Source organism: Ambystoma mexicanum, chromosome 9, assembly GCF_040938575.1.
Source record: "Ambystoma mexicanum isolate Mex_15411 chromosome 9, UKY_AmexF1_1, whole genome shotgun sequence".
Taxonomy (NCBI): Eukaryota; Metazoa; Chordata; class Amphibia; order Caudata; family Ambystomatidae; genus Ambystoma; species Ambystoma mexicanum.
The window spans coordinates 1,513,280,832-1,513,296,025 of NC_090931.1; the positions used below are offsets into that span (position 1 = coordinate 1,513,280,832).

The window sequence follows — 15,194 nt, forward strand, 5'->3', positions numbered from 1 at the left end:
AGTATGCTCAACACATTTCGCAATCTCAATTGCTCTTGTCAAGGTGGGGTTTCGCTCTTTCCACATTTCTAACCTTATTTTATTATTGTTGCACTTAATCATTAGCTGATCTGGCAAGTGTTCCTCTTGATGATGGGTGAACTGGCACTTCACAGCTAAAATTAGGGCCGTAAAATATTCATCAATGCTCTCTCCAGTTTTTTTCTCTCTAGTTGCAAAGTGGTATCGCGCTTGTATAATGTACTCTTGCACCTCCTAGCGCTTGTCGAGTTTGGCCATTGTCCTTTCATACACCCCAGCGTTTTCCAAACCTGCCGGTACAGGCAGTTTCTTTTATATATCCTGGCCACCGGCACCTAAACAATGGTACAGTAGTGCCTCCTTCCTATCATTAGAGTAGTTGGTCCCAAATTTAGCCAAGACGTACTTGAGAAACCATCCCTTCAATCAGCCCAACGCAGTATAGGTTCACCAGGGGTAGGCAGGAATAACACTGGCCAGGTACATGATTTGTCACTGGATGGGTGACTCCCCCATTTTTTTTTTAAGACCCACCCTCCTAATGTTCGTACTAGCCCTTGTTGTAGTTACCTCTGTAAGCTAACTCTTTTCACTTTGGTGACATTTCAAGATTGGTCATGAGTGTGCTTCTTCCCTTTTGAAAACTCACACTTTGATATGATATGATATGATATGAAATGACATGCATTACTCACCGGAATAGCATTTCTGATGATTGTATCTGCTTAGATTCACATCCTGTGCATATGGTCCGACATCCATTTGTAACCGCAGAGTATTGCATCTTGTCTTTCGGGGACCGAAAGGGCATGTCGGCATAGGCGTGTCTGTAACACTATCCTTATCGTGACGTGTAGTGTACCCAAAATCACTCTCACGCGCAGAGGTCCCTCAGATTGTTTTTTTCCGCCCAGTTAACTGGTCGCCGTATTGCAGAGCTCTTTCATAAGAATATAATGTTTCAAGGCACGACGCTGCAAGGGAGGGGGAACAGAGGGAAGACAGACAGCGATGCTACTAGGCCAAGTGTCACTCAGAACGCACAAGTGCAGGGGAAAGGGGAGGAGGAAAAGTGCAGAGGGGGGACAGTGCAGTACATGGGGTAATAGAATAAATAAGCAATAAGAGAAGTAGGTGGCAAGTACAAGGGTAAGTGCAGACATCAGGTGTCAAGTGCTGGTAGTGGGACTGTAGGGATACAGAAAACAGTCCCCAAGTGCGGGGGTTGCCAGGAAGGCAGTGCAGGTGTGTAACTGGTGGGGGAGAGAACCTGGGCCCGAGATCCGAGGGTGGCCAGGCAGCCAGTACAGTCTCAGCCAGGAATTCAGCAGGGGAGAGGAGGAGAGAAAGCAGAAGCAAAGAGGAAGGTTTTGAGGAACGGGAGATGGTTCTCCTCGAGTTTCAGGGAGGCAGGAAGGCTGTTCCAGAGGGAGGCCCCAGCCGAAGAAAGAGATCTACCACAAACCCGTTGCTTGGAGAAGCAACTGACCCTGAGGGAGTTGGAGGCGGATGAGCCTCCAATGTGAATATCTGATTAATTTTCATTGTGTGTTTGTCTTTCATATACTGACTGTGTTTCACTGTGCTTGAACAGCTAACTGTGTTTCACTGTGCTCAAATAGGTGCTCCCAATGACTTTGGAGCGTGTAAAGTCATGAGGAGAACTTCCCAGCTGGCATCATTTATTCGAGTGAGCTGTGGCACAAAAGCATCTGTACGTGCGGGTCGCCTTGGCAATCCGATGCTAACAGTCAGTAAGGAATCTCTCAGCTGGCAACACGTTATCTTCATGCTCCAACAGATGAGCTACGGCACGTACTTCGTTTCATGCGGGTTGTCATGGTAACCCAACGCTATCCTGTAACATGGCGGAGCACCATCTGATGGCTTTGGGTCCTTTCTTTCTATCAGGCCGCAGGCTAGAAACCACTCCAATGGCATCAGTGCGCAATGAGGGGAGGCGGACGCTAGCTGCAAACTACTCTGATGGCGCTGGCACGCACCGAGGGAATACGGCTGCTGTGAAAGGATTTGCTACCAGTGGCGGCCGCGTATTAGGTGCAGATCCCTCAATCCTTCCTTGCCAGCACAAATTTCATCTGTGACTTCCAGTGAGATCTCAGCACTGCCTCTCCACCCTCTTTCTTGTTTTTGCCGGGGGTCGCTGCCAATCCTTGCCTCGCTTCTTCTTTTTTTTCCTCGTCGACAAAATGTTAAGTTGAAAGTAGGGAGCCGCACACGAACTAGATTAGCAAGTAGACCCCTTTACTGTCTTACTTACAAGGGACAAAGTAAGCTGCTTACGCAGTGACCCCCAATCGGCCCAACTCCCCAACTGACTCTGCTGGAACCTGGAAACTTTACCAGCAAGACTCCAGATTCCAACTGGCACCAACTATGTTCACAATGGAGGTATATTGTGACACTGTGTTTCTGCAAAGCTGGCTCGAGAGCCAGGGGTTCAGCAGGTGGACACAGCCTCTCCCTGCTACAGTTTTCTTTATTTGTGCGGAGTGGCCGAGAGTGGCAGTCCTGCAGCTCCTAACCTTGCTTGTTTGTGCGCTAGAGGAAATAAAACAGACTACCTGCAGTCTGTCTACAGTTTCTATTACCTCCCACCTGGCCTCTCACCTGGGAGAAGAATCCTTAAAACCTAATTTCAACCGTGGAACGGCGCGGAGTGGCAGTCCTGCAGTCCCGCTGACCTGGTGAGCATACACTTTCTGCTAATACTAATAAATCACAAAACCTTACTTTGTGAACTAAGCTGTAAGATGTTGGATGATACTCCGCTGCCCAGGCCCTCCCTTGCAGTTGTAGAATGTCAGTCAATCCACCAGAACTCACCAAACGGCGACCCCCTGCTTCAACACCTTACATCTGCTTCCGAGGTGCCGCGTTCAGAAGCAATCAATCTTGACAATCCTCTCGCAAAATCAGAATCAATTCAATCTTCAAATATGGCCTTAAATATGTGCCAAGACACATGCCTGTCACCCGCTCAAATTGCAATTTCTCCAAGTTCGCCACACCTAAACACACAAGAAACACCACTAAAAGTAGAGGTAAACATTGTGGCCACAACCGTTCCCAACGTTAATACACTACAAGTGTGTGTGCCTACTAAAGGCGTTGCAGCTTTGCGACCAGTATGAGAGACCAAAAGGAACGAAGTCCCAAAAGCAACAAATAATGGGGAAATCACACCAAAGATACCATTTACAAAATCCAGTTCAGACCTACCCTCGAGTTGCGCCGCTGGAGGCCCGCGTGCCGACGAGGGCAGCGGGGCCGGTGGCGGGGGCACGCCGAGTGCACTGCTCGTGGAGTCCAGCCCAGATGTGGCCTTGGGCCGTCCCGTTGGGGACCCGCGCACGGGTGAATGCAGCAATGCCTCCCAGGCTCGTAGCCGGATGGAGCTTTGGCCGCCCTCGCACTGAACGATGAAGGGGGAGGGGCTGTGGGGCTAGGCAGTGGGTGTGGCTAAAGCAGCTCCGAGACAACACAGGCCCATGAAGCTCCAAGGAGCATCTGCAAGCCCATGAATGACGCCGGAAAAATACAACAGACGGTCCCCCAAGGAATTAAAAGCACACAAGTGCAAACAGAAGATCGATTTTTCCATGTTGCGGGTATCCCAGCTTGCAGGCAAATGCACTCAGTCAAAGGAAAGTTTACACCATCTAACTCACCCCCACCTTTGAGGCTCAAGAGAAAACATGATATAACTTTTCATTAGCAAAGGGCGGTCAAGTTCTTTGCAAAACGAGCTTACACAGCAAGCACACCCTCAATATGGAAACCAATGACACTCAGGCCACAAACTATGTGCTTTAACCCCCAATTAGTGAACTATGCTAATGTCAAATGGCCAAACCTGAACAATACGGCAAAGCCAACTGCACAACTGCCTTTTCAACTAACTAATGCTGCATTAAACAACATCCCATTGGCAGAAATAGAAATTCCAGACAAACTCTTACTGGAAACTTCAACCCTGATGGAGACGGGTGCAGTACAAATTTGCCTGGTGGACCCAAAGATCTCTATTCCGTGTAGTAACAATTCAAAACCCACCAAAAGTGGAGGACTGACCATGATCGAAAATGAATTGTTAACTGCCACCAATGTAAGTTAAGCACATATCCCTTGGGATAAACCCAGTTAGCCTCAACCTGAACAAGTAGTGAACGATTCTGTAGCAAAACCTAACAATCTGAAAATTAAAAACATTAACAATACAACTCAACCAGATGACTTGTGCCTGGATGAAACCAATAAACCAAATTCCAACACGCATAATTTTCACCTGGTTTCAACGTTAACAGCAATCTTACTACCTTTCATGAAGCTACACGAGCAAATGAGCGAGCAATTAAAAGATCAGACTACTGTACTCGCTATGCTCCGTTCCAAAATCATATATGTCGAAGGCTTTGTAACTAGGATACAACAAAATCTGGAATCTGGAGAAGCAAAAGTATCAACTTTACTCCATTCCATTTTGGAGCCTGTTATAAGAGAAAAACAACTGCGTTGGCAATCCCGCTCATTCGAAACCTCAGACTTTACTAAGCAATCAGGTGTACATAAGAAAAGGATGCTTTCAACAACAACACACACCGATTTACTGGACAAAGTAGAGAATCAAGCAGAAAACAATGATAACGTAATATTGCCAGTGAAGACATCCATGAACGCTCAAAGCCATCAGTTATGTACACCCGCGGACAACAACCAAAGACCCATTCCATTAAACCCAAATCATGGAGAAGCTCTACTGACAGCACAAACACAGAGCTGTCAGTGTAAGATGATACCAGCTGAGTGCAATCAAGCCCAAATATTGCACACAAAGACCAACACAATGGCGGAAACAATCACTAATGAAAAAACAAACGTACCTATTACCAAAGTGAAAGCAATATGCCCGATATTTGAAATATCGTCCAAAGGAAACCCACCAACCTTGGGGCTCAGGCCAGTAGCTTGCAACCTGAATGAGAAAAATGTTGAAAAGAAAAAAATCATTAACGCTGGACAAAAAGCTAATGCAAAAAAAAACTAAAATTCTACCCCTTACCAAGAAATGAAACTCTAATGCGAGCAAGCCTTTTATTAAAAATATAGTCTTACCTGACTCGCCACCGTCCATGGCTGCAATGATGATTGAAAGACAGCAAGACCTACAAATTGAAGCTGATGTAGCGTCGGCTCCACCACAAGTAATCAATATTTCAATCATTGACCTTGCTGATCCCTCGACATACCCAATAAGACCACAATGAGGTGGAAGACTCTTCATGTGCCCCAGCATCTTCAGAATCGGACGAAGACAATGATGAATATAGCAAACCAAGATGGCACAAACTACCAAAGGGCCCCAAGAATTTAATGTGCCAAAGACAAACAAGACCAACAACTGAGACCAGGAGAACAAGGGTAGGCTCTAGCATCCAAAAACACCTACCCTGGTATAACTCATAAGGATGCCGACGCTGAGAGGCCCCAGAATGTCTCAATTCCGGCGACATTACAAATAAAAACAATATCGCAAGAAGGGCCCTCCACATCACAAGGAGAAATCCATGCGAATTTGGTGCTGATTGCACAATACGAAGCAGCCCCAGCACAATTGCATGGACAACAAAAAGATATCCGACCACTTGTACACAGTGAGCGCCAGAGTCAACACATGGGACCGATAGAATGCCCACAGAAGCTGACTATTGAAGATAAATTTTTACTATCTCCTTTGCGAATAATACAAATAAAATACAACCAAGAGATACGATATCCACCTACACATGGGGAGTGTACGCCATCGATGGCATAAAAAAGGCGGAAAAATATTGCAAGCAACAGCGTTCACTTATCTCGGAGTCTGTCTGAATGACAGCAAGACTGACAAACCGAGATTAGACGCATTAAAAGCTAAAACTATTCATTTGCCACACCAAGGAAGAATCCTGCTGAAACGCTATTGTGAGTTTTCAATAAGCCCACTTCTGGATTTTTACAGATTGAAAGTGGTCCCGATACTTAGCTATGGAGCCGAAACTGTCTTTAGATTTAAATGCGAGCCCTGGAATGTGATTGAAGGCCTCTTCTGGAAAAAAGTCTTGAGACTACCTCCTGGAACGCCGATACAAGCTGAACGCATGGAACTTGGTCTGTCTTCATTAAAGGCTATTACAACATGGAAATCATTGGCACTCTATCGCAAATGCCTAGAACCACCACGAAATTCTGGCTTTTAAGTATTAAAAGACGTGCTCATGAAAAATCTAAACCACTCTCCAAGAATTGAGGAACATTTGCCAAGCAATAATAGCCGATTTAGATGAATCCGACCAGACTTTGATAGAGAATCCAGACAAGTTAATGATGAAGCTCTACAAGAATGACTGGATCATCACACAAAGGGATAGGCAAACGCTCAAGCTTTATGGTAGACCCTTCCCAGAAGGGAGAGCCTTACATACCATTCCTCGATATTTGGAAATCTTTTCAAATGCCTTGTTCAGAGACCAATATTTGAGGTTTAGGTTGAACTTGTTTCCCACTGGGGAAATATTATCAAAGCGAGCTACCGAGAAACAAAACTGTAAATTTTGCCTCCAAGATGACACCACAGAAACAATGAAACACCTGGTATTGTACTGCATCGATCTAAATGAAACCAGATCTCGATTAATGACAGAGTTCACAATGCACACCGCCTTTTGAACAGCTGAAGACTGGTGGTTAGAGCTACTGAGAGGCCCACGACTCCGACTTACAATAGCTCTGGTCAAACTAATACTAGTAATTTGTAAGAGACTTAAGAATTTACCATCCTGTGAAAAACAACAAACAACAGTTTCTGGACTTGCGAGGTGGAACATAACAAAGTGATCAGCATCAGCTTTAATTGCTTCATGATTTCTTATGATCGCTTAATCGTCATCTACATATTTCTCTAATCTTAACCGTTTCATTTGGTCTTTTTCTTTAAGAATATGTATGTCTTAAATATCAAAGGCAAAAAGGTTTGTAACATACTAACCATAAAATGCCAATAAAAAATAAAAGAAATAATGTAACACATTGCATGAATATACAAAGATTATAATCATGCATCCAAACAATGCATGAGCACTCCTAACAGTGGCCTCATCTGGTGCTATGGGAGAGAAGGAGGAGAGTAGGAAGGATGGAGAGAGATGGGCCAAGGGAGGCCTGGGTGCAGGTAGAGCAGGGAGGGGAGTAGAGGAGAGGGAAGACAGGATGTCCTGAGTTTTTGTTGACAAGTGGGAGGCCAAAACCATGCAGAGGGACTGGGAAGGAAGAGGAGAAATAGAGACTGCAGTAGGATTTGCATGTTACTTAGAGATTTTGAAAAGTTCAGCCGTGTATTGGTGGCCCCAGAGATGCAGGCTTGGATATGGGCCTGATTCTTGGACCGGATGGAAAGTCATGCCTTTGGGGTAGGCGACAGGCCAGTTTGCTAGAGGATGTGTGTGAAGCCAGCCACTTCCGCTCCGCAACTCTGCACTTGCTTTTCAACGAGGCTAGGTTTGAATCATACCAACTGTTGCAGTTGGAGACAGGCTTCATACGGATCCTCATGGCAGGGGCAAGGATGTCAAGGGTGTCGGAGATGAAGAGGTGAAGGTTAGCAAGGACTGAGTCAGATTGAGAATCAATAGCAGGGGTGGAGGGAGGAATTAAAGAGATGGCAAAGGTGGCTATTGACACTCGCTTCATCAGACGGATGACGGAGAAGGAGGCTGGCAGTGCGGGCAGAGGCTTAGCCGGGGCGCCCAGAAGCTCCAGATGAGAGGTGAGGAGAGAATGATCAGACCTAGAGAGAGGTGTACTGAGAGGGTTAGAGAGACATCAGCAAAGATGAGCACATCCAGAGTGTGCTGGCTGAGTGAGTGGGGCCAGAGGGAAGAATGGTGAGGGTGAAAGAGTTACAGAGGTTGCGGAAGGGTAAGGCCATGTCAGGACAGTCAAGATGGATATTCAAGTTGCTGAGGAGGAGAAGTTTAGAGGTAGAAGTTGGGAGAGAAAATGTGAGGTCGGCCCATTCGGATAGGAAGAGGGGGACTGGCCTAGGGGCCCTGTAGATAGTAGCTAGAGTGATAGAAAGGGTAGGAGAGATACAAAGCTTACAGACGAGATAATCAAAGGAGGAGTAGCATTGGATAGGTATGATAGCGGCAGGGAGCCATTCAGGGATAACAAGGGCCACTCCGCCTCCTTGCAGAGGATCTTGTAGCCCTCAGGAAGAGTGTCAAAAGCAGTGACAGAGCTGGCATTGCACCACATCTCAGTGACTGCGAGGACATCAAGGTTAAGAATGTCAGAGGATCGCTTGACAGGGGAGCGAAAATTGAGGGTAGCTAAGTGAAGCTGGTTGCCACCTTTAAAGGTTTTCCGAGGAGGGGTACAGGGACGAGGTAACACCACTGGAGGGGTGGGGGAGGAAGGAGGGAAGGGAGGAGGAGGAGTGGCAGGAGAAGGGAGGAAGGTAATAAGAGATTGTGGACGCCTGTCGAGAAGGAGGAGGTTGGGCTGAGAGCCCTGGGCCATGATAGTGCCATTCAAGTAGACATTGGTGATGCAAGGCATAAATTAGTTTTCACAAATTAATTAGCAGAGATTGCTTATTAACATTTTCTTTATTAGCAAACAAATCTATTTGATTAGCAATGGTGTACTCATTTTTGTCCCCTGAAGTTATTTGTACCAAGACATAACATGAGAAACAATACAGCAGCTTTGTGTACCACTGAAGTTAGAAATTAGTGTTTAGTCGGGCTTTGCAAATTCTTTATTCCGCTAGACCTGCATGGTGCATGTCATCACAAGCCCACTTTATGTTTGGCACACTGCTGCCACCCAGAGGCCAGTCATGCTCAGTGAAACCTTTATTTGACATTTACTGAAAAGTAAATGTTAAATACAAGTTTCAAACAGCCCCTGCAAACGGCACTTGTCCTCATCTACTCGACTATGCAAGTGGGAAAAAAAGACTGCAAGCCCTGGATTAGTGTATTCAATATGTAAGAGGAAAGAGTATGAGACAAAGCAGAGTGGATGGGATAGCAGGCAGAGAACAGGGCAAACTAGGGGGGAAGATTGTAGTTTGCAGTCATCTCACTTTCAGAGTAGATGGTATAAAGCAACAGGGTGATAAGATAGAATGTCAAGGTGTATAGGATCAGCTCATTGTCCGAACACCAGTTGCTGCAACAGGCAAGTTGCAGAATTAGAGTTGCCATCAAAAGCATTTCATTGTGTGATCATGTACATTTTCAAAAGTCTTCACTCGTCAATATGATTTCTCTTCCCCCAACAAAATGAAATCTAGTTGACATTGAGTTTTAGCTACACTACTTTACTATAAAGCATGGAGATAATGCAGTGTTCTACAGCATCAATACTATAATTATGCATACTAATTTTATGAATGGAATTGCATGACTGTATTTCTAAAAACAAATAAATACATACTGGTCTTTGCCAGACAGGATATAGTTTGCTTGATAAAAGTATCATCCGATTACTCTGGTTTGCAATTAGTTGAAAAAGAAAAATACATTCTTGCCTAGCACTCCCACACAGGCCTTTTGCACAAGAGTGGTGGAGATGATTACTGCTGTACTCTTTCTCTGTTAGCGAGCTGTGCTTTCATTGAACAGGGTAAATTAAATAGCTAGCTTTGCTACACAAGTGTCAATTTGATTTGAAAACCTACAGACCTACAGAACTGCATAGCAACTTGCTATGCAATACCGCTTATTTTATGCCTTGTGATGCACCTGGATGATATGAAGTGAGCCAAGAGCACTTCCCATCTGGTTCCACCATTAATGGGTGAGGAAGAGGAAGAGGAAGGGGAGAGGACAGAAACTATATGGAGAGTCCATAGGTCAGGAGAGGGAACGACAAAGAGAATGTCTGTGATAGTCTGCCTGGAGGTAGCATTGACATAGGTGTCAGCAATGGGCAGACCCGGATTTGCGACCAGGAGACCCTTCTTAAACCTCTTCCTTCAAGGCTTCGAAAGAAAGGGAGGCCAGGTAATAGAGTAGCAGTTAGAATAGATATAGGGGAGATGGAGAGCAACATAGGGATGTGGGGGGCAGAAGATGCCCAGGGGAGGGAGTGAGGAGAGCTGCACAGTGCACGAAGAACTCACTAGGCGGCCGAGCAGCCAAGCGGGCACAGATGAAAGAGGTGCTTTAAACAAGATTTGCACAAGTGTAGCAGAATTTTAAATACCCATAACCACGGTTTAGGCATACGTGAGAATGCCAGCAATTTACACAGGGCATCAGTTACAATGGGTAAGACAGGATCACAAGAAGTGGGGGTAGCACACTAGACATGCAACAGAATGCAGTTATATGTCTCGATTTTCCAACAGCACACCAGAATGCAACAGAATGAAGTTAAAAGGGCAGTGTAAATTATAACTATATTCAATTATCCAGCAATAGTAAAATGCAGCAAATTGAGTAAATGGTGAAAGAGGCCTACAGTCCCAAGTCATGGATGCTCAGCGGCAAGGGGTTCAACAAACAAGGCAGTCATACTTCCGGCAGAAAGAAACGGTGAGGGGGGCCAACAGGGACTCGTAGGAAAACAGAGAACCAGTCCAGTAGCAGTAAGTCAAGATTAGGGTGATACAATGCTTGAGCAGCTCATGCTACGGTCCAGATGGATTGCACCTCACAGGGTTATGCAGGGAGAAAGAAGAGACTCCCAAAAATGCTGTGCCTCAACGGCAAGGTAGTGGGAGGAGGGCAGCAGCGTAGACACGGCAGCAAGAGGAGGGGTGGGACAAGACCCAGCCACGGAGTAAGAGCAAGTGTGCAGGACAGGAAAGCATTGTGAATTGAGTGCACAGAATGCTCTTACCTTATGATCAAAGGAAAGAAAATGTGAAACCAGCGGATCATCTAGGCGAAGCGGCACGTTGGCCATGGTAGACAGGCCAGACAGGGGCCATAGTGTGGGCATGCAGGGCTGGCTCCTTTGCCTGCCAGCTCCCTCAATTGGTGGTTAAAGTATATGGATGGCAAATCAGAGCCATGGAAGGCGGGTTCAGAGGGAACACGGAGAGGCAGTCCCCTGCCTAAACGGCAGCGCCCATATTCAGATGGAAAAACACACCATAGTGAACAATACAAAGCCCAACTGGCCTTTTCGCGCCTTGAAACACTTGTGTATAGGCGCGTTACAAATGCCATATCATATCATATCATACCTTGTGTGGGAGATGGGGGAAAGGTTTTTCTGCACTGTTTTGTCAGAGCATCCAAAACCTTTGGGCTTGATGGAATGAGTTTGAATATAAAAGTGCGTAACTGTAAAAGCGTGTGGTGGTTTTTCAATTGTGTCTAGAGCCTGCGCTATTTCTTGCATCTGGAGACAAATGGCCCTTATGAATGGGTGTTACAGTAAAAAGTCTGTAAATGCCTAGCTATGATCCTGTGGTGTAAAAAGCGTCAAAGGAGAAGAAACAGGACTCCCTTAGTACAAAAGGACCCCTCTCAACATGGGGCAGGGAGCTTACTGGATTTTTACCATAGCCAGTTCTGCCCCAGAAGTGGTGTGTGGAAGTCCGGAGGGCCCCTGTCTCTGCCCCTTCTACCTGATTACGTATGATCTGAGTGTTTAGAAGGCACCTCTTCTTGTACTCATTGCAATGTGGGACCTACACTAGTAGTTACCTAGATTGTTCCTAAAGGGAGAGAGAAAAAATGTTGTTTGCCCTTAGGCCAACACACCCAGCCAGTGAATTATTAGATAGGAGCGGTTTACCGATCTCCAGTGACCATCCTGGGGTTCATGAAGGCCTGGGCTAGGAAGGGAACTGCCTGGGGAAGAAGAAAGAAAGAAAGAAAGAAAGAAAGAAAGAAAGAAAGAAAGAAAGAAAGAAAGAAAGAAAGAAAGAAAGAAAGAAAGAAAGAAAGAAAGAAAGAAAGAAAGAAAGAAAGAAAAAAAGAAAGAAAGAAAGAAAGAGAGAGAGAGAGATATGGCCCTTAGTGAGCCCTTCCTCAATTCCTTTAATAAAACCCTTGAACTGTCAGGAGTTGGTGTGTTCTTGAGGCCGTCTGTGACACCACCCATCTCCAGACAATGGAAAATGATCACCGTTACAGAATTTGAATGTTTGATTGCACTATGTCTCCAACACTCTCATTAACATGCTGCTCAGCTTTTATCAGCTTAAACCAGTTGTATTTAAACTTTTTCATGCTGCGCTCCACTTGTGTAAAGGTATTGTGGCCAGGCCCCTCCTTGAATAAAAATGCTGTTGCCAGACCCCCAGAAGCCATATCTGCAACAGTTTCTATTAAAAGCAGTCACACTATTCCCTTTTTGTAGAGCTTTGTGGCCCCCATAGACACCCTTCAGGCCCCCTAGAGGGGCCAGCCCGTTTGAACACCACTACCTTAAACATATTAAAAAGGTTTTCCCCTCGTCACCATCGGGTGATTTTGGCTGGCGCACTGGCAAACTGTCACCTGGATTACATCAATACAAGTTGGACTCCCCTCCGGCTCCAACGATAAACTAAGAAGGATTCACAATACAGTCACTAAGCTTGTCTATGGCCTTCAAAAAAGGGACCGTACATCTGCTTAAAGATGGTGGTTACACTGGTTTAATGTTTCTGACTGTGCACAATTCAAAGTGGCATGTTTGGCATTCACATGCTTACTTGACATGGCCCCGTACTCGTTGTATGATCAATTGTTTCATTATACTCATTCTCATCCGCTCAGGAGCTCCTGACGTCTGTTACTGAATGTTCGACAGTGCAATCGTTACTCCATTGGAGTTCAGGGTTTTGCGGTACAAGTCACCAAGATATGGAATGGCCTACCTCCCCAACTCTATAATTTGAAGTCTCTGCCCTCATCCAAAAAACTTTTCTATACCACTGGCAGACTGTGGACAAGCACCGGGATAGCTTTCGATAGATGTGGAGCACTATGAAAATGTGCTTAATCGATCAATCAATCCCTTGACAATATTGTGTGAGAAACTAAAGGGTGTCTCGCCTAGTAGTCCCCGGGGATCTCTCTCTCAAGTGGCCAGGGTACGGCCATCGCCTTTGGATCCAGACCCTGGGGGTGGACGAGTGCAGTGCAGGAGGATCACCTGGGTGAGAGGTCTTCGGGGAGTGGGGGTGAGGTGACCGATGGTGAGATGCGGTATTCCCCCTTTCCCGTACACCTAACCCATCCTATTTCTTAGGATTCCCCGATGTCCCAATTCCCGCCTCCTTTCTACACAAACATTGGGCCGAGGAAGAGGGCGACTGAGACTAAAGAGGCTAACGCTTACATATCACATTGGGCATGTCCCGCTAATCAGGTCAGGCAAAGTCAGGCTCTTGACTTTAAGTGCATACATCGGATACCAGTTAGCTCCGTTTCAAGGACGCCAGTGACCCTCCCGTGTGAACGGCAGAGTTGAGTAGGCGAGGCCAAGCCTGTAGTACTAACCTTGACTCGTGAATTGAAAATCTTTAAAGACAAGAAAGAAATGCACACGGCCGGTTAGTTGGCAAGCTTCATGAAAGACTGGTGTGTGTTAAGGAAAGATTGAAGTTGCAACATTATATCACTCAATAAAAGGCTGCACGCGTGTGGATGAGACGCGAAGAAAGGCAGACCTGTGAATGAACTTTGAAGTAAGGATAGCTGTGATACCAGCAATAGTGAGTAGCAGAGTCATCCGGCAAAAGGAAGTAGCCCACTCGAAAGTCTCTGTGAAAGGTGAAATGGCTTCATTCATACTCTACAGGAGTGTTGTGTCTCCTAATCACTTTCACCATGCGAACCTCGTTGGCAGCACTGCGAGCGTAGCTCTTGCTGCAGTAATCCGCTTCCTGGAGGGGGCGGAGCTGAACTCCGACACGTGTCTCATCACGTGACTTCATCCAGCAGTGAAATCGCCGGCACAACCGCCCGCGAGGCGGCTTCATTCATACTCTACAGGAGTGTTGTGTCTCCTAATCACTTTCACCGTGCGAACCTCGTTGGCAGCACTGCGAGCGTAGCTCTTGCTGCAGTAATCCGCTTCCTGGAGGGGGCGGAGCTGAACTCCGACACGTGTCTCATCACGTGACTTCATCCAGCAGTGAAATCGCCGGCACAACCGCCCGCGAGGCGGCTTCATTCATACTCTACAGGAGTGTTGTGTCTCCTAATCACTTTCACCGTGCGAACCTCGTTGGCAGCACTGCGAGCGTAGCTCTTGCTGCAGTAATCCGCTTCCTGGAGGGGGCGGAGCTGAACTCCGACACGTGTCTCATCACGTGACTTCATCCAGCAGTGAAATCGCCGGCACAACCGCCCGCGAGGCGGCTTCATTCATACTCTACAGGAGTGTTGTGTCTCCTAATCACTTTCACCGTGCGAACCTCGTTGGCAGCACTGCGAGCGTAGCTCTTGCTGCAGTAATCCGCTTCCTGGAGGGGGCGGAGCTGAACTCCGACACGTGTCTCATCACGTGACTTCATCCAGCAGTGAAATCGCCGGCACAACCGCCCACGAGGCGGCTTCATTCATACTCTACAGGAGTGTTGTGTCTCCTAATCACTTTCACCGTGCGAACCTCGTTGGCAGCACTGCGAGCGTAGCTCTTGCTGCAGTAATCCGCTTCCTGGAGGGGGCGGAGCTGAACTCCGACACGTGTCTCATCACGTGACTTCATCCAGCAGTGAAATCGCCGGCACAACCGCCCGCGAGGCGGCTTCATTCATACTCTACAGGAGTGTTGTGTCTCCTAATCACTTTCACCGTGCGAACCTCGTTGGCAGCACTGCGAGCGTAGCTCTTGCTGCAGTAATCCGCTTCCTGGAGGGGGCGGAGCTGAACTCCGACACGTGTCTCATCACGTGACTTCATCCAGCAGTGAAATCGCCGGCACAACCACCCTTGCGGCGTTAAGCCCTGGAGGCAGTAAGGACTGGAGACGCTGTTTTGCTGTTTGGCTGTGTTCGTGTGCAGCGTGTACTCCAGTTCAGAGGTACTCTGTTACGTTACGTTAGCTACATAAGCCCTAAATTGCCACAAGAGTAAGGGGGGAGTGACGGACTCTGGCAGCTCCTTAAGCTGTCGGGCGTTCCTTACCCTGTGGCTGGACAAACTGTGAACGTA

At 46.7% G+C, this 15,194-nt stretch overlaps 1 protein-coding gene across 2 annotated transcripts in view; it reads right to left on the reverse strand.

The window, feature by feature from the left end:
• LOC138489381 (uncharacterized) overlaps positions 1-15,194 on the reverse strand; it is a 126,023-nt gene that overhangs the window by 52,310 nt on the left and 58,519 nt on the right. The gene's annotated exons all lie outside the window — the stretch shown is intronic.